Consider the following 19,637-nt stretch of genomic DNA (forward strand, 5'->3'; position numbering starts at 1 on the left):
TGCCTCCCCTTCCCCACATCATGCTCGACGGGCAGTTTGCTAGTATATAAGATCTGCATTTTATATCCTTGGGGATGGCAAGCAAGAGGTGGCTTTGGGAAATGCAGAGGACAAGTCAACCAGATCTGACAACAGAATGGTTTTAAAAAGACAAGAAAGGGGTCAAGAGAGCCAGTCTAGTGATACTGATTTTTTTACTAAACAGATATCCAAGATAAGAAACTGGGCAGGCAGGTGAAAATACAGGGAGAGTTCAGAGGAGAAACAGAGTCATCACCACAAAAGTATGATTTGAAACTTACTGAGTAGAAGAGGTCATCCATGCAGAAAAGTGGGGGTGATGGGAAGAATTTTGAGGAATGCTGGTAGACAAGATAGGAGAGAAGCCACTAAAAGTGAACATGAAGGAGCAATCAGAAAAATTAGGAAGAAAAGTATGAGTATATAGAGCCCTACAAGATAAAGAAGGGAAGGAAAGAAAGTCCAGATTAAAGACTGTCAAGTATATAGCACGTTTGGGCTCAAAAGGGAGAGGAGGGAGATAGGAAAGTGCTTGGAGAAATAGGCAAAGTTAAGAGACAAGTTTTAAAGAGAAATTCAAGCATGGAAAAGTCTATGGAAGTTCAGACTGGAGAGAATATACCAGTGTTTGTTGGAAGCCGCTCATTCTTTTTTTTTTCGTCCCCGTAAGTTGTCCTTTGTCCTTCGCCATAATATACTGAGGCAGGCCATTGAAAGGAACAGAACTAGACACTTTTTTATTCTTTCAAAAGACCAACTTTCAGAGGCTCTAGAAGGTGCAAAGTAAAACTGTAATTTGAGTTTTGAGACAGGTCTGTTACAGCCCCAAATTTCTGCCTTCTACATGACACCCCTCCAGCTGAGTTTTATTATTGCCATCTCCAGAGTTTCCTTCCTCATTTCAGGTTCTGTTTATAAGCTACAACATCTTTCATACATTCCACACTATAAACACATTACAACTCCAAATGACAATTTCAGACCTAATCAGTTAATTTTACCTACTACAAACAGCTACAAATTATATTTCTCTTTACTCCACATAGTTACGTGGTGCTGTGTCCTCGAGAAGATGAACCTAACCAATAACAGCTGTGTCCAATTGCCCTTAACATTACAAGACCAATACATTCAAACTACCTTTTGTAAAAAAGAGACATTTTAAAGCTCCCTTTTAAGAGGAATACAAAGGCCATAAAATTCAAATCCCATACTTTAAATAAAATTTCTCATTGGCCTTTGTGGCTAACAGAAGTTGTATGATCACAGCTGAAATTAAAATGGGGCATTTTCCCTACTCCAGCCATAACCAACGTATGGTACATGCCCCCAGCAGCAGCCAAGTAGATGAACTGAGGCATTTCTAGCTCAACAATACTAACTAGTCAAACAAAGCATTTGCAATCACATTTCTTTTCACAAAATCTGCTTCTTTAAAAAATGTGAAAGGAATGATTAATCTGAAACAATATAAAAGATGCTGATAAATGGAAAGGTTTGGTTTTTTAAGGGTTTACTTACTAGAAATTAAATTTTTCGCTCTTATAGACAATACGAGCTACAGGCAGTCCTCGACTTAAGACATTTCAAGTTACAACAAATGGCACTTATGACATTTATAAATTGGCACCCTGTTTCGACTTTCTGATGTTAGTTTACACTTTACAACGCTTGATCTGATGTGACACCATGCCAGCGAACAAGTTCGTTATGTCTCCCATCTCCCTGGAGAACATCTGTCCAAACTTCCTCGGATACTTTCTTTAAGAAAGCAGACGAGACTCCAGAAAAACCCGCAGCCAAGAACCCTTCAAAAAGTCCAACCAAAAGCCCTTCAAAAAGTCCAGCAAAGTCACCTCAAAGAAGTCCTTCCAAATCAACATGATTGCTATTTACAATATAAATAAATTAATGTAGCTATATTAGTCATCTATAATTGATTGAGTACAACATTCTGGGTTATTTTTGGTGAAAACAGGGTGTCAGGCCTTGGTTCAAGAACCAATCCCCATTTACAACATTATTCCTATGGGAAAATAGGTTCCAAGTTATGATGTTTCAACTTAAGACACGGTTTTCAGGAACCAATTCCATCGTAAGTCCGAGGACTTCCTGTACAAGAATCCATCTATACCAGGGGTGTCAAAAATGGGTCCACTGCCCCAAGCCAACTCATGGAGTCCCACCATCTGGCCCCCAGTGATGCCCTTGGGTCCGATCAGATTAGATTGGGCCCACAGACCTCCTCTCCTTCTGCCTCCTCCAGAATAACTGAACTGGCAGCCACTCGAATCAGTCTGGAACTCTCACTGTATGCGGCACGAATCCTGAAGCAGCCGGAACTGGCGCCACATATGGCGCAGTCTGGCCAGAGTGGCAGCTGCACTGCACACAGTGACTGCCCCAGCCGATCCATGACCCACACTGCATGTGGTATGAGTCCTGGACTGGCCAGAGCTGTATGCCACATGTGACAGAGTCCTAGAGTTGCTGAGACAGCCAGTGTGTGCAGCTTGGCTGATGCTCCATCCAGACGGCACCATATGAGGCATCTGTTCTGGTTGCTCCAGGATCATGTCTCCTGCAGGGGGTGGTAGTATGTCTGTGGGCCCAACCTGGCCCATGCATCAGCCCCACACCACTCATCCAACCCATGATCTCTGATAAATTTGACACCCCTAATCTACACTTGAAAAGATCCATAATATAAAAAGATGTTGACATAGAAAGCCACCTTTGATCTGGTAAGTAGCCCTATCAAATCATTACAGAGACTGACAAAATACTTCATCATACAAAACACATAATGGCTGCCTCTAAATGTTATTTTTGTAGGGCTACAAAAAATAAAGTACGATGGATGGTCACATATTAAACCCCTCTGGGGTGCAACAAAGGGCTGCTGTACAAATTCTCCCAACACCCAGCGGAGCCTGTCAGTGAGACAGGCAGTCCACCTTACAAGTTTCTGAGCCCAGCTTCTCGGGAGCCCAAAAGCTGCCCAGAGCCAGTCTCAGGCTGCCCAGGAGCCCTTTAAAGTTCCAGGTGCTCTAATGAGTTACTGGTGTTGAAGCACCAGAAGTCCTTTAACATTCCTGAGTTGCAGGCAGCACAGCTGATGGGGCTCCCTGATAGCTTCCTGTGGCAGCCAAGGCTGATAGGAGGTCTCCAACGCCAGCCGCCATTGCCTCCACTGTTTCCACAGAGGCACAGTGTCAGGTATCCCCACAAGCTACAGCAAATATTGAGCAGAGGCACAGATACAATCCCCATCACCACTTGCAGGGAGCCTCCTGAACCTTGCTGCCAACCAGAGCTGTTGCTGTACAGCAGTGGTCTCCAACCTTTTTAAGTAGATCACCTTTGACATTTAAAAGCAACCCAAGATCTACCATGCACCTGCTCCCCCACCCAGCATGAATGCCACATGCTTATGCAGCCATCTCCAGCATTGAAGCCACGGTTATATGGCACTAGCTCCACTGGACAACATATGTTATAACATTACTTGACAAAACAGGTCCTATACTCCCAACTTACCAATGGTCACCACACTCTAGTGGTAAGCAAAAGAAGAGTTTCAAGGACATATTGAAGCCCAGCCTGAAGAAATGTGATACTTGGGGGACTTGATCACTGAATCACCTTCAAGGATGCTGTGATATACAACAAGGCTTCAGTCATTTCAAGCAAACTTGCCACAGTGTAGAGGCAGATAAATAAGGCTCACTGATGGCTTACTAGGAGACTGTCATCCTTCCAAGTGACATGGAGGATTCTCTGAAGACATTGCTGATGGTAATGTTCCAAAGCTTTCAGATGTTTCTGATATGTTGTCCAAGTTTCATACGCGTACAACAAGGTAGGGATGACAACAGCCTGGTAGACAAGAATTTTTGGTTTGAGTCCTGATACTGCGATTAACAAAGACACAATTTCAGAAACATCTGTAGACAGAACCAGCAGATTTATCTGGTGTGGAGTGTCCGTGTTTACTTTTTGGGAAAGGCAGCTACCCAGGTAGGGGGAATGCTCAACATTGCCCTCTAACTGTAATATGTGGATAAGCAGCTGCTAGGTTTGAAGTGGGTTGGTAAAGTATCTTGGTTTCAGTGATGAAAAAAAAGAAACATCAATATAAAAAAGCAGAACTCAACTGTATTTTTTCTTTGCTATTATGCACATAACTACTTGCAACACTATGACCAGTTACTCTATATATACAGTGAATTGTATTGCGATCTCAGTTAAGCTAGTATAAGTCAAAGCAAAATTTGACTGTATATGAACGCAAACGTTGAATGCCACACTGTGCTCTAAAGTTTCTACTGAAGTTACTATCCTGTTGTACTGATCAGTCTCATATCACAAGATTTGGATTTCAGGATATATTTGGCTAATATATTTGTTGACTTTTGTCTAATCCTGAATTGTGAACATCTTGGCCCTATTTCCTTAAAGAAAAACAACAACAATAGGCCTGGTGAGGCTGCTCCTACCCTGCTTCAGCTGGGGGCTGTACGGAGAAGCTGCACAGGTTGCTAGTCTTGCTCAGGGCCAACAGTAGCATTTGCCAAAAAACTTAAAAAGGGACAAGCACACTCATTTCAAAACAAGCATAGTAGCACAGATAGTAGCATTTATTAAATGTCAGGAATATATTAACAGTGTAAAGATGAGAATGGATGAAACCAATGTTGAAACACATAAGGGCAGATGTAATGTCTTCAAGAATGTGGTATACCGGGGGGAGGGATTATAAGCATTTTGTGAAAAGGTGGAGCTGGGGACCCTCCTGGTGGCCAGGGGAAAATGAAAACAAAACAAGAATCAAAAGCTAGGAGCAAAACATGTGGGAGACATAATCAGTGGCAGGTTACAATGCATAAACAATAGTATCATTTGGCGTTCCAGAAGAACAGACATATTTCCCTCTGTGCTTTTGCTATCTGCTGCCAATTTGGTGGGAAGGTTTTTTGCAGTTGCTTGCTGTGGTTGACTCCACCCCTCCCTCCACTATAATGCTTGTTGCTTTTGCAAGCTGCCTTAACCACCTTTGCATTCAGAAAGGCTCTCACCTCCCCACTTCTTCCCATCCCCTGCTCTCCACTCTGGGCTGGAGCCCAGGGCAGACAATGACAGGAAGCTGCTCTCTGGCTCTGACTGCAAGTCACCTCCCTCTTGATCAGGTTTCTTTTTCCTGACTTTTCTTCCCCTGCGTTTTCTTCCTTTTCTCTCTCTGCCTCCAGAATCTTTTACTTGCTCCCTCTCCATTTCTTCTGCTTGTTCGGATTCTTCTTTCCCACACCTCCATAGCTGGGCACTCTGCCACTCCTCTCTCCCCTTCTTCTCCTGTATCTTCTTGAGCTACCTCAGTTACAGATATCCCTCTTTCCTCTTTCTCTATCCCACACTCCTGTGAAATCTCTTCCACCATTTCTCTGTCTCAGCTCCCACATCTTCCCCACTGCCCCCTTCTGATTCTTGCTGTTTCTTTGGGGGGCGAGGGGGTCAGCCTTATTTCTGAAAGCTTTGGGGAACCTAGAAGTGTCCTTCCCTCTTACATACAGTGTATTTTATAAATTCCTGGTAGTTTGCTGCTCTATGCCCTTACCCTTCACATCTGTAACACACCATGTGGGACAGTATGCAGCCATGTGCCCCTCCTTGCCACATTTGCTGCACTGCTTTGGCTGCCCATGGTACATTAAAAACTCTTAGTGTGCCCCCACCTAGATTAATGATGGGAGGTGCCGCACCCCACCTGGTCTCCACTCATTTGCTTGTAACACTACTAATGCTCTCTATGATCCCATCCAAATACCATATTTGTCCCACACTATCTCCATATACATTACTCCTTGAATATAGCCTTTGATCCACCATTCTACGTCTTCGGCCTCTAGTAAATCTGTATACATTCATACTATAATCACTTGTTCCTTTGACGTCCCTCCTGCTATAAACCTTATCCTTCTTAATTCCTCCCTCCCATATTCCTCTGCAAGTTTTTTCCAAAAATGTCCAGACCCTTCTGTATTCCAGGAAGTGATTTGCCAAGACTTTGTTTGGAAATGCATTTAAGCTGGTCAGTGCTCCAGCTCTACCTCCAGTATCTCAAACAGTACCGTTTCCAAAAAATTGTATCAGTACCAATCCCATCACTAATTCTGCCTTTATCCACAGTCTCCACTCCTCTGATATTCCCCATAGCTTTTTCTGTCTTCCCGCTGCACCACTCCTGGTGCACCAGCATTCCGTCATGTTCTCACTGTTCTGTCTTGCGCGCACTGTACCTTCTCCTGCTGCCCCCACTCTGTCACCTGCTGTCCTCTGCTCCTGTCTTCCCTCTGGCATTATCACTCTTGGAATCTCCTCCTTCACCACTGCTACTGCCATCACTGCTGCCTCTGCTGTTGCTCCTGCTGTCACCTTTTTTCATGCCTACTTCTCCACCTTTGTCCACTCTCCATCCATCTCCGAGCCTTCTTTTCTGCTCTTAATTTATTTTTCCATCTCATGTTACTTGCCACCACAGCTATTATTTCAAGTTTCGGCTCTCCCTCCACCACTCCTTACACACTGATGCTCTGTCAGTCCCTGTCTCAGCCCTTAAGACATTGATCAGGCTTTCCATGATGATGGGAACCTTTGTTTTTTGTGTGACCCTTAAAAAGGGGGTAGGGGGGGAGCTGCAATTCCTCAAGCACTGAGCCTGGTGATATTACAATACCAAGCCAGCACTTAGAGAGGCTGGAGCAAGCTCTGACATGCTCTCCTGGTGCCAAGCATGCCAATGGGAACATACCACAACGATAAGTTAGTGCAACCCATCTAAATAAGATATATGGTAGTGACCACTGAATGCAATCCCCCTCAGCACTGATTCTTTCAAGTCATGGTAAGCCACTTAATTACATACATTTTGACTTCCTCTTCACTCCCACATCTGAGCTTCACCTTTCTTTCCCATCTCTAATGATTCCTGTTTCACCACCCTCAAATGCCTGACTAACATCACTAACTGGTCCCCAAACAATTTAACCAGAATCCCTCTGTTGCCCCATCTCTCAGTGTGCCACATGTGATTAGTGTGGCCCCACCTTCCATAAGGTAGAGCTGGACCAGGTTGCACTATGTCTCATCTCCATATCAACTGCTGGAGGGTTCCAGGTCTCATGACAAGCACACTCAGTTCCAGTCATGAGTAGAGGTCTAGTTAGCTAACTTGATCCTTTGTGGTGGGTGGGTATCTGGAATATATACACATTCTGAGTTTGACTTGAAATGCTGTTGATTCTCCTAGGACCCAGCCCAATGAAATATATAGTAGAACATGAGCCTTTTGGCTTTGGACTAATATTATGCATGGTGTGTACTACACATAAGTAGGTGCTGAAGTGCGACTTGAAAGTGTTTATGGAGTACTCATGATAAAATTTTCAGCAGTTTCAAAAAAGTTAAAATGCATCATTTCTGGATGAACTAAGTCTATGGGTACTACCATAGAAATTACTACAAGTATATTTATTTCGAGGCCAGTTTTTTCAAATTTGCTCCTCACTTCCACGTGCTCAGGGAAAGCAGTGTCTGACAGTAAGGACGGGGGAAACGGGAAGTTGGGGGGGGGGCAAGGGGCTACCTGCCACAAATGCTGTGGTGTAGGGGACAAATTCAAGGCAAACCTCCAATAATTAGATTCTACATCTGGAAAAATAACAGCTTCATCTATGTTCTATAAATAAAATCTAATTATTGGGGGGTAATCTTATAATCAGGGCTGTCTTATAATCAAGTAAATGCAGTACTGGGGCAACTCTCACATTGTACAGATATTTAAAATCTTATACTATTTTGTGGAACTACCTGTTTCTGTGGGAAGGGAAAGAAAAATGTTTTTCAAAAGTAATGTATTACTTTAAGAGGTACAGTTTTCTCCCCACAACATATATACCAAGGCAAAGTATACAGTGAGTGTAGATTTCTTTCATTACAGGTAAAGGGAAATGACAAGGAACACAAAAAGATAAGTGAAATTTCACTTAGTAAGATGCCATCATACCTCTTCTACTGACACAGCAATAGCATCTCTACTGCATTATCCCATGCAAAGTTACATTAAGGGGAGAAAATGTTCATGAGTGTGTTGGCCTACCAAATCATACATAGGTTGAGACTGATAAGAGGGCAAACCAAGTTTGTGCTTAAATGATTGGACTGCACATTGCCTTTCAGTTCCCAGCTGATAGTTCATATCAGGAGACAGATGGAAGTGTATTAAATGCATTCCAAACATTCTTTTTCCATATAAGCAGTTACTTTATTTGCCACAGCAATATTACATGATTATGAATAGAAGGGAAAGGTGGTCATGTGATCTTGGAAGGGATGGAGGTTTCCATCTGACGGTCTCTCACATTGGCCCCATGTATTTCTGCCATGCAGGCAATACCAGTAGAGTTGGCCAATAAAGAGACAATTTTTTTAAATATTCCCAGGTTTCAACCAGTTGTAACACTCAGGGACTTTATTCTTTAAATAACCTAAATGTTATTGTAGTGTGTCAGGGTTGTCTATAATTTTACAAAGAACTGAGATTAGAATGGTTTGGAAAGGGATGTTTCTGCCTCAGGCAGGAGGTTGGACTAGATGACCAATGGAAGTCCTTTCCAGCCCTATTTCTCTATAATTTCTGTGGCATAAACAAATTACTTTGGGGACAAAACTGTATGCAGAAACTGCATCATGTAGGTTCGATGACAGAAGCTGCTGTTTAAAAAATTTTAAATAACTTGCTTATGAATCATCCAGAGGACCCCAGCAATGTTGCACAACCTTCTAATAGCTCAACATCCGTGGCTTGATTCAAAGTCCATTGAGCTAAATTAATCTCTTTCCTTTGACTTGAATGGACTTTAGTTCTTGCCCCTAAAACTCCAGCCTTCAACATGCCAAGTCTACAATGTAATATATAGCCTGCAATCCTGTATTACTCTACATATGGTGTTCACACCCTTTTTATACTGTCACTTCCATAGCAGCAGGCCTTCCATATGTGAATTAAGCACCATGACTTACATCTCAGCTACATGTCAATAATCCAGTAAGATGTGCAAGATATTGACGCAACTAGTACTTTAAGCCAGACAGCTACATAAAATGAAGGCTTTTTCCTTAAACTACAAAAGACAGATTCATAACCAAAGTACTAACCACACCCATTAGAGATAACAGATGGCACAGTACTGTAATGTTACACACAGTAACCTTTACGCAGAGCTTCAACAACTTAAACAACTTACAATTATAATTGTATTTACATGTGTCCATGACCACAGGTGCCAAGACAAAGAGTTAAAACTGTAAATAGCAATGTACAGTTCCATGCTCAATGAAAATAAAAATCGTATTTTATTTACAGAAACTGACCTGTAATTACAGAAAACTCAACACATCTGTTAAAAAGTTGACAAAGAAGGGAAGTCAGATGCTGGAAAGACATGCATTTTACAGTTCCTTTAGGAATCTGATTCCAAAAAGCCAGCATGTGTTATTAAAAACAAACTTCTTGCAGTAAAAATCTATTTCTGGGGATTGTTTACTGAAATGAAATGTTAATTCTCTAGGGCAATATTTAAAACTCTAACACCAAGTGCAAACTATTACTGAAAAGATGCAACATGTAATAAAATACATAAGGGAAACAGTAAAAATACTTGCTCTGTACCAACTAATTTACAATAATTTTAATATTTCAGATGTAATTTAAAAGGAACTCCCCAACAAGCTACTTATGTAGAAACAGAAGATTAAGTATATTTGTTTTAATTATAATTACTAAATTTTCCATGCTTTTGAAGACAAAAAGTATGTGATTTCAAGTTTCTTATAGAGATGAGGTGCACAAAGCAAAATATGAGATTGAAATAGGAACTTTTAATTATTCTTGGGCTACAAATAAGATTCCTGGCACAAGTCCATTTCACATCAAATTAAAATAAATTTGTCCTGTTCTGTTGGCAGGTCAGATGTTTATACACACCGGATTACAGGAGAAACCACACCTCCTGGTTTATTTAAAACAATTTTTGTTAAACTGAAACAGTAGGTTCTCGTCAGTCTAATTTTGGGGTTGTCAAAACAACACAGGATGTAAACATATATGTATCTCTGTCATAAAAATCAGTTTATCAGACTACCACATAATAAAGTGCAAAGAAACCTTATAGGCTAGCCAAACCGTAACAAAGTTTTTATTGCATTAATTTTTTATTCTCAAAGCAGATGCAAATTTTGATTTGTGATGAAAACATATTTCAGCATTTCAGGTTATTTCCAGGCTGTCCACTGCAGCTACTATTTGGAGTAAATGTTATTAATAACTTATTACCATAAATTTGTCAGCTTCATCATGTTTTCTTTCTTCTGGACAACTGGGTAATTCCTATAGCCATCAGGCATTTAAGAAGGTTGTGCAAATCCATTTCCAGAGTTAATATATATATTTGTGAGTCATTTATAATACTTTCTGCAATCAATTTTACTTGTAAATACTTGCTTCTGGAACTATATCCAAAACACCAATAAAATGACATCTCCCCATTTTGAGAGAGAGAGAGAGAGAGAGAATAATTCCTAAGTTTTATTCAAACAAGATTTCCATGCATCCCATGCCAGTATTCACCCAAGTCCAGTTCCAGACCCAAGCCCTAATTGTCATCATGTGGCTTATTTGCATACAATGCACACTGCACATATAAATGCACAGCCCAGTTCTCTAAAATTGGTGCTCTACCTCCCATGCATGGAGCATCCCATGGGTCTGGAAATTTACCAGCAGAGGAGTGGTAACAATGTTAATTGCCACAGCTCTGGAAGCCATGGCAATTAATGCTGCCACCACTCCTCCGGTGCCAAATACCTAAACACATGGGCCAGATGATACAAGCTCTTCCACCAGTATATGGGGTCAGTGACAGCCAGATTTGGCATGTGGAATTGGGCCAACACAGAGCCAGACTGCAGCCAGGCCAGCATGCCAGATCACACCTGTGGACCAACCCTGTGCAGGATCCGGCTCACAGACCAACTCCCATGCTACTTATCCAGCCCACCAGGGCAAGAAGGCTGAGCACTACTGCTCTGCAATGATTCATCCCCACCTACAAAGGAAAGACTATGCCACGTTTCAAAACATTTGGAGGACTATTGCAATCCACACCAAAATGGCAAATCTGACTGCAGGCTCCATAATCCAGCATCCAAATTGATCATAAAATCCATAGATTTACAAAATAAAAATAAAGTCAGGGAAGTAGAACACACAAAGTACAAGTTTCCAGGTTACTACAGCTTAGTATAGTAGTTCCACAAGCCAGACCTAGGAACACTTCTGGAAACCCTGTATCAGGTGAATACTATTTCAGTCTCTATACAGCAGGTAAAGTACACAGGCTGCCAAAGCCTGCCTACCCAGCAGCCTTCCTATTCATAGAAGTCTCAGTTTTAAAAACATCTATTAATCCATTCTGTGGTGCAAAGGTTAATGTAAGGATGCCCTTACCCCCATTTTTTAAAAATAAGTAGTGCAGTGTTCACTGGGGGTTGACTAATACATTATCGCAACAGAAAGAAACATGGTGAGAATGTTTGTCAGCTCTACTGTCATGAAAGTCAAAAGCAGATATGTAGGAGAAGAAAGATGATCACATTAGACATAGAAGAAGAAAGATTAACTTATGAGAGCTGTAGGAGCAGAAAAATGAGTGAAAAGTTGGGGACTTGATGGTTCAGGGGAATTGGTAATAGGTTACAATATCTTTCTCCTCTAGAACATTGGCTTATATCCTGGCCAGCCCCTCCACAGCCCACATCAGTAGTGACTGACTGCCATTACCACCTGATTGATTTTTGGTGCCCTCTGTGAAAATGAGTTAGTAGTTCAATCCAGTTCCCAGTGAACAAATGGTCATATCACAGCTCTTGCACAGACTTAGAAGAAGGAACACAGCTGAGATCAAAATTTAACCACCCTCATATACCTCTGAGTGGTCCATTCCAGACAGAATTGAGGGAGGGCCTATGCTAAGCCTGAGAGGTCACTAACAGGATGTGTGGCAAATGGACAAAGATAGTCAGTGCACACATCTACAGGAGACATCTACTGAGCAGTTGACTAATCAGCTACTGAGTAAATAGATCAGCATCTATACATGCGCCCCTATTAAAGTGCATAAAACTAATAAACTCCGCAGCAGGGTAGGACTTGTATTTACATGTGCGCCCAGAGCTCCGCTGCTGCAGAGTTTATTTGTTTTGTCCAGCTGTGCAGTTTTTTTTTTGTCTTACCCTGCCATGAAGCTGTTTCTTGTGCAGCAGCACATGTGTAGATGTTCAGCCGGATGGCTAGGGCACAAGAGTGCTTCACTGCTGGATTTATCTGCAGCTAGCCCTGCACTGAAGCACCCTCACGTCCTGGCCAGCCCCTCCACTGCACACTGAGTCTAGTCAGAGAACCCCTGGGCTGACAGGCTGACCACCCTCCCAGGGCCCCTGCCAGCAGGGCTGCTGTGACTCAGCTTAATGTGCTGTGCTCTGAGCGCACATGTAAACTACGTGCCTTGGATCTTCCCGGGAGCAATAAATTGCTGGCCCCTAATGGTGCACATGGATGCACCCAGTTTCATGGGCGACTGGTGCCACCTTAGTCAGGGGGGCTGCAGCCACTTGCAAAAGTGACTGCGGGTGCTCCCACTCCCCGGAAGGTGCTTGCGGGAGGGGGGTGTGCCAGTACTCTCAGGGGGTGCATGTGCACCCACTATACATCGCAACTCTCCAGTTTCTATATAAATTAGAAACTAATCCATGAAGGTTCCTTAAACCCATTTTACACAAAATGCCTGTACAGGACTCCCAAAGCCCTAATTTTCTCCCCACTATGCTGTTACTTTACTGAAGGAACAAGGCAAGGTTGCCCTGGGCTAACTCCCTGGCCCAAAAATTTCAGTTCCACTTCCCTTGTGGACACAGCAGAGGTGGCCCTCATTTTTGGGGTTGGGAAAAATTATGGGTCCCCCCTTTCCATGGACATGGCAGCCCAGAATTTAACTTGCCTAGAAATCACTCTTTCCACAGGCAGGCAGTAAGGAGACAAACAACAAAAAGATTTATTACATAAGATGAAAGAAGTACACCATAAAAACTGGCCATAGGTTTGGAGACAGAAAAACAAGTACCATATTTACTTGAAGATAAAATGAAAATGACCCTGAAATATAAGACTTCCCCCAATAATTAGGTCCCATATATAGGAAGTTTATAAATGTGTTACAAATTTTCCAGGTGTAGAGTCTAATTATCAGAAGATCATCTTGAATTTACTTCCCTCTGACTGCTAGAGCAAACAAAAAAGAGGCTGGGGGGGTGGTCAGAAACCCTCTTGCTCTCTACTCACCCCTGCCCACTTCTTCCTTCTGCAGCCTTCCTCCCACCCCTTACTGTCAAACTATTCTCAGGCTCTGTGCCCTCCCTGAGCACAACGTAGAAGCGAGCTGCATGCAACAATAAGGGGGGTAAGGAGAGAGGAGAGGGCAGAAGCTGCAAACGGCAAGCAGATGGAAGCAGAAAACTGATGTGGGTCCAGCTCTGGCCCTGATCTTGAGTGTTGAAAGTTTCAGCCCAGATGCTCTATAACACATTTTTGAGCACCACTTTTGCACCTACTTATGCACACCTTAAACTGTGCATGTTAATCCAGAGTCAAAGGCAGGGCTACCAGCTCTCCTCAGCCACTATAAGCCCTCAAAAACAGCAGTCGGCTCCACAACATGCCCACAAAATTGGCCAATTGCCTCCTCAAGTTGGGTTGACTTATATTGTTCATTGGGTTCAACCCCAGAAGAGTCAAGCCATGGTGACCCCACAGCCCAGCACTGCTCACTTTGTGTGCATACTCCAGATATTCTCCACAAAGGATCTGTATGCTAATTAGCCCCCACTCAAGACTGGAACCAGGAGTTTTTTGTCACCAACCCTGGGACCCTCCAAAAATTTATATGCAGATGAGGTGCAGGGCAACTTGGTCTGGGTTCAACCTTATGGAGGAGAGGGTCACATTAATCACATGCAACAGGCCAAGAGAAGAGGTGACAAAGCCTCTCACCTACACACAAGTTTGGTGATGTTTATCAGACATTTAAGGTTGGTGAAGACACAGGAATCATTGTACATGGAAAAGAAAGGTACTGCTTAGCTGTAGGAGTGAAAAGGAAGTCAAAATGTATTTGATGTAGTGGTTCAGCATGACTTGAAAAAGAGTAGGCACTGGGGGGGGACTAAGTACACTGGGCACTGTATCTTATTCAGATGGACTGAACTAATATAGCCTTGTGGTAGGTTTCCATCATCATTGAAAACCTGATCTATGCCTTAAAGGCAGATAAAGGGATCAACAAAGCATCAGGATGTAAGGAGTGGAGGAGGGAGACCTGAAATTCAAAACAATGGAAGTGGTGGCAAGTTATCAAGAGGTGGGGAAAAAAGAGCCGAAGAGCAAAAATGAAGATCTGGAGATAGATGGAGAGTGGACAAAGGTGGAGAAGATAGAAGGTGACAGCGGGAGCAACAGCAGAGGCAGCAACAGTGAGAGTGACGATGCCAGAAGGAAAACAGGAGCAGAGAAAATCAGGAGACAGAGCAGGAGCAGCAGGAGAAGATAAGTTGAGTGCGAAGCAGAGGACAGAGGGAGCACGATAGCAGGCCAGCTCCCTGGGAGTGGCACAGTGGAAAAACACAGAAGAGGCAATGAGAGAAGCTAGAGAGGAATACAGGCTGTGAATAAAGGGAACTTTAACCAGCAACGGGAGGCAGATGGGATCAACAAAGAGAAGATATAATTTCCTGGAAAAGGTACTCTGAGATTTTGAAGGTGCAGGCAAAGCATCTCACCAGCCTGATTGTTTTCTCATATTGAAAGACTTGGGGACTGAGATGGAAAGGTAAGAGAACTTCTGGAAAAAATATGCAGAGAAACATGTGGGGGAGGAATTAAGAGAGAGAAAGTTCATAGCAAGGTAAAAGTCAAGAGAAAGAGTGATTACAGTTTGAATGTACGTGGATTTACTAGAGGCAGAAGACAGAAAGATGGACATAAAAGTACATCCAAAAGTAGAGAAAGTAAGGGACAAGTATAGTATCTGGACAAGGTCTTGGAGGGCACAAGTAGTACTACAAGCAGATGAGTGGAGATCAGGTAAGTGCTCTACCTCCCATCAGTGATCCAGATCAGGACACACCGCAGTTTTATAATATACCATGGGCAACCAAAACAGTGCAGTTGATACAGAAAGGTGGGGCACCTCCCCGCACACTGCGCTACAGATATGAAGGGAAGAGTGCCAGGAGTCCCTAAGAGTCACGCGCATGATCAGAGGGCAGGAAAACAGACCTTATAACGACAGGCTGAGAGCCATGGGCTCTTTAGCCTGGAAAGGCACAGGCTCAGGGGTGATCTGGTGGCCACCTATAAGTTTATCGGGGTGACCACCAGGATCTGGGGGAACGTCTGTTCACCAGAGCGCCCCAAGGGATGATGAGGTCGAACGGTCACAAACTCCTGCGAAACCGTTTCAGGCTGGACATAAGGAAGAATTTCTTTACTGTCCGAGGCCCCAAGATCAGGAACAGCCTGCCATCAGAGGTGGTTCAAGCACTTGCACTGAACACCTTCAAGAGCAAGTTGGATGCCTATCTTGCTGGGATCCTATGACCCCAGCTGACTTCCTGCCCTTTGGGTGGGGGGCTGGACTCGATCTGCCAAGGTTCCTTCCAGCCCTGATGTCTATGAAATCTATGAAATGCACTATTTGTAAGGGAGAGGGACACTTGTATCATAGATGTCCCAAAGCCTTTGCAAGTATAGTCAGACCCCCTGAGGAACAGCAAAACCTGGAGGAAGAGAGCAGAGGAAAGGAGGGATTGGACAGTGAGGTAGAAATGGTGGAAGAATCCCCACAGGAGGGTAGAACAGAGAAGGAGGGGGTAACATTTCTGCGACTGAGGCAGCATAGAAGGAGATACAAGATGGAATGGAAGGGAAACAGTTGGGACATAGAGGTGGGTGTGGGGAAGAAAGACGACAACAGAAGTGGAGATGGAGCAAGAGAAAGAACCAGAGAGACAACCAGGGAAAGAAAGAAAATGCAGGGGCTGAAGACCAGGAAGAAGAAACCTGAAAATGAGGGGGGTGAGTCAGAAAGCAGTTCCTTGCCACTAGCACCTCTGGGCATCAGCCCATAGTGGAGACCAGAAAGCAGAAAACAGGGAGGGGATAGGGAGGCAGGAATACGCAAGCCTTCCTAAATGCAAAACCAATCCAGCAGCTTGCAAAGGCTACAGGGATGTGAGCGAGGAAGGGGGAGTCATTGACCACCCTGAGCAGTAGCACAGATGGACCTTAAAGGGACAGGTGCACTCAGCTCAAAGCAAGTGTGGACAAACCTTAAAGGGACAGGCATAATCATTTTAAAATAGGCATAAATAGCACTGACAGTAGTTTTGTTTAATGTCAGGAGTATCTTAACAAGGAAAAGATGGGACTAGATTGAACCAAGTAAGGTCAGACATAATCTGCCTACAAGAATGTGGTATACCAGGGGACAGTGATTATAAACACTTTGAGAAAAGGCGGAGATGGGCACCATCTTGATGGTCAAGGACAAATCAGAACAAAGCAGCAAGGGTAGCAATATTACTCAAGAACCCAGAGCTGAAAGCAAGTACAAGTTATCAGTGGCAGACTGCAATAAATAATACTATCAGTCAGGGGGAAACGAATTAGAAATTTTCAGTGTATATGCGCCAGAGGAGGAGGGAAGAAATGCACTGCTTAGAAAGCTATCAGTGTATGTGGCTGGAGCATAGGTGCCAACTGCACGGGTGCTCCGGGGCTCAAGCACCCACTGAAAAAATTAGCAGGTGTTCAGTACCCATGCACCACAGCCGTTTCCTGCTTGCAGATGTTTAAAAAACAGAACAAAAACCAAAAACACACACACTTTACTGGAAGCAGCAGTGCATTGCTTCAAACTGGCTCTGCAGCTTCTGTAAAGATTGGGTGTTTAAGCAAGGCTTTTTGACACTTTCAGCTGAAGCCGATGCAAGCAGCTATTAGATGAAAGTGCCAGAAAAGCCCCACTAAAGCACCCAATCTTTGCAAACACTGCAGAGGCGGGTTGAAGAAGTAACATGCTGCCTCTCCTGGGCATGTGCAGGGCTCAGTGTGGGAACCAGGAGAGGAAGCAGAGTAGGAGGAAGCAAAGGCAATGGAAGAAAAGATGAACCTAAAGGAAGTAGAGTGTTTAAAAACCTTTAAAAGAGGGAAATTAAAAGGAGCAGATGACCTACCTATGAAGTTTTGGGCATGAAGAGAAAGGTCTGAACTGTACAAACTGTAAAAAGCAAGAGAGATAGGGGAATAGGGGCTACCAGACTTGAGATTGTTCATCTTTGCAAACTATGTAAGCAAGATATGCAAGGCAGTAATGGAGGAAGAAGGGAAAGTAGCATGTATCACCTGTTTTGACATGGTTGTAATTTTGAGGAAACGGAGTATATCAGACCTCATGGGCATGGCAACTGCCGATTCATTACATAAGACTGGAAGGATTCACGAAGAGATACAAAATAGGGAAGGCAGGAGTGGAGGTCCTGAAGGATTATAAACAAATTGATTAAAGCAGTAAGAGAGAGAAACAGGATGGCGCCCATGGGAAACTTCACAGAAGGACAAGTGGAGAAGGTGTGGGGAGCAGTGGCAGGTAAACAACTTAAAGGGGAACATGCTGACCTAGTGTGGACGGTTGTAAAAAATTTTGTGCAACACATACAGGACTTGACAACCTCATCAAGGTGCCCAAGGGAGAGGCGCAGGGAAGATGAAACAGTGGGACATGTTTTGGGAGTGCACATATGCAAAGCAGGTGTGGGGAGCCCCAAGAACAAGCTGCCTCTGCTGTCTTTCCCCATCCCGTTCTGAAACCACAGAGCACTGGCAGAGAGCCCTGGCCACTGCTCTGGGAAACTGGCTGCAGGCTCCCAGTTGGCAGCTACATTCCCCTCCCCTCTTGAACCAACAGTGAACTTGTTTGGTCTGGGGTAATGTTATAACTCAGAACACTTTGCAGAAATCATTCTGAGCTACAACTGGGAGCTGCACTTCTATCCATGAATGGCATGTGCCCCCAACAGCTGGGGGGGCACTGCAGCGGCAGCAGCACAGCCACAGCAAGTAGGGGAGCTCCAGCAGACACTGCCAGCGCTGTCAGTGGTAGGGGGGGAGGAGGAGGTTGTGAGCACCAACCAGGGGTGGGCAACCACCTGCAGATGCCACCAGCAGCATCAGCAGCTGCCAGATGCTGCCAGGGGGTGGCAAGCAGCAACCGCCCACAGGCACCACTGACAGTGTCAGCAGAGCCTTTTGGTAGGGGATGCACCGCCATGCTCAGGGGGTGCACGTGCACCTGCGTGTACCCCCTGCGCATCGCCCCTGCTTCTGTCTGCACCCAAAATTGAGGCTTCCCCGCTGCCACCACCACCCAGCAACTGGTATTTATTCTTACAGACACAACTACCCACCCCTCAGAAGTAGAGGGCAACAATACTCCCTCCAGAACCTGACTACCCACCCTGGGGATGGGTGGGATAATGCTGACAATGATGTAAAATATCAGCTATAATTCTTGATGCCTTGAGCTGACAGCAGAGACTGTATTCGTATCATAAATTTAAATTAATTATGTCCATGGCAAATTGGTGAATACTTTAATAGACTGCAATACAAAGAGGGACAGTGGCACTGTAAGTATCCAGACTGTAGACAGTTTATTCCAAATACTGCAAAGTAGGTCTGTACAATTATCCTGGGATTGCATCATTTAATCAATGGCAGAAAAGTAACACTGCATTCAGCCACTCACTAAACCCTGAGTAGAAGGACAATTTCTGTATATGCTAATTCAAGGACACTTTTGTTCTGGGAAAAAACACACAACTTATCCAGGAACAAATGCAACCTCTGTTCCTAGGCTCTGTTCCCTCCCGGTAGCTTTTATGAAGAGTGCTCTCCACATACAGATTGTTTCAAAGTTCAAACCTATTTGTTCTCTTTACATATGCTCTACAGCCCAGGAATGGCTTAAAGCAGGTCTATGCCACAACCCAGAGTTGTGATATCCAAGGCATACCAAAAATCGCTTTAATCTACCTCACGCCCATACCAATAGCAATGTAGCCACAGAAGTAGAAGCTTTAGTGTACGCTGCATAAGCCCAAAGCCCCTTGGCTGCTGAAGCTCGGGCTGTCATCACTACAGCTGGCTAGAATATGCGAACATGAGTTGCATTCACACCTCTGGATAGCACTGTAGACGTGCCTTTCATGCTGCAAATATCAGGTTTGAAATGCAGAGATCTCCTGAGATCAAAGGTTCAAATAACAACAAAAAGCAACTTCATTTTTGTGTAGGCACACTAAACTGTGTATTCATCCAGGTTACCAGAGATGATTGCACTTCAGTGGTATTGAATGAATATACTTTACACAATGTTTTGAGCCCTAAA

Source organism: Crocodylus siamensis, chromosome 5, assembly GCF_052110815.1.
Source record: "Crocodylus siamensis isolate JL-2025a chromosome 5, ASM5211081v1, whole genome shotgun sequence".
NCBI lineage: Eukaryota > Metazoa > Chordata > Crocodylia > Crocodylidae > Crocodylus > Crocodylus siamensis.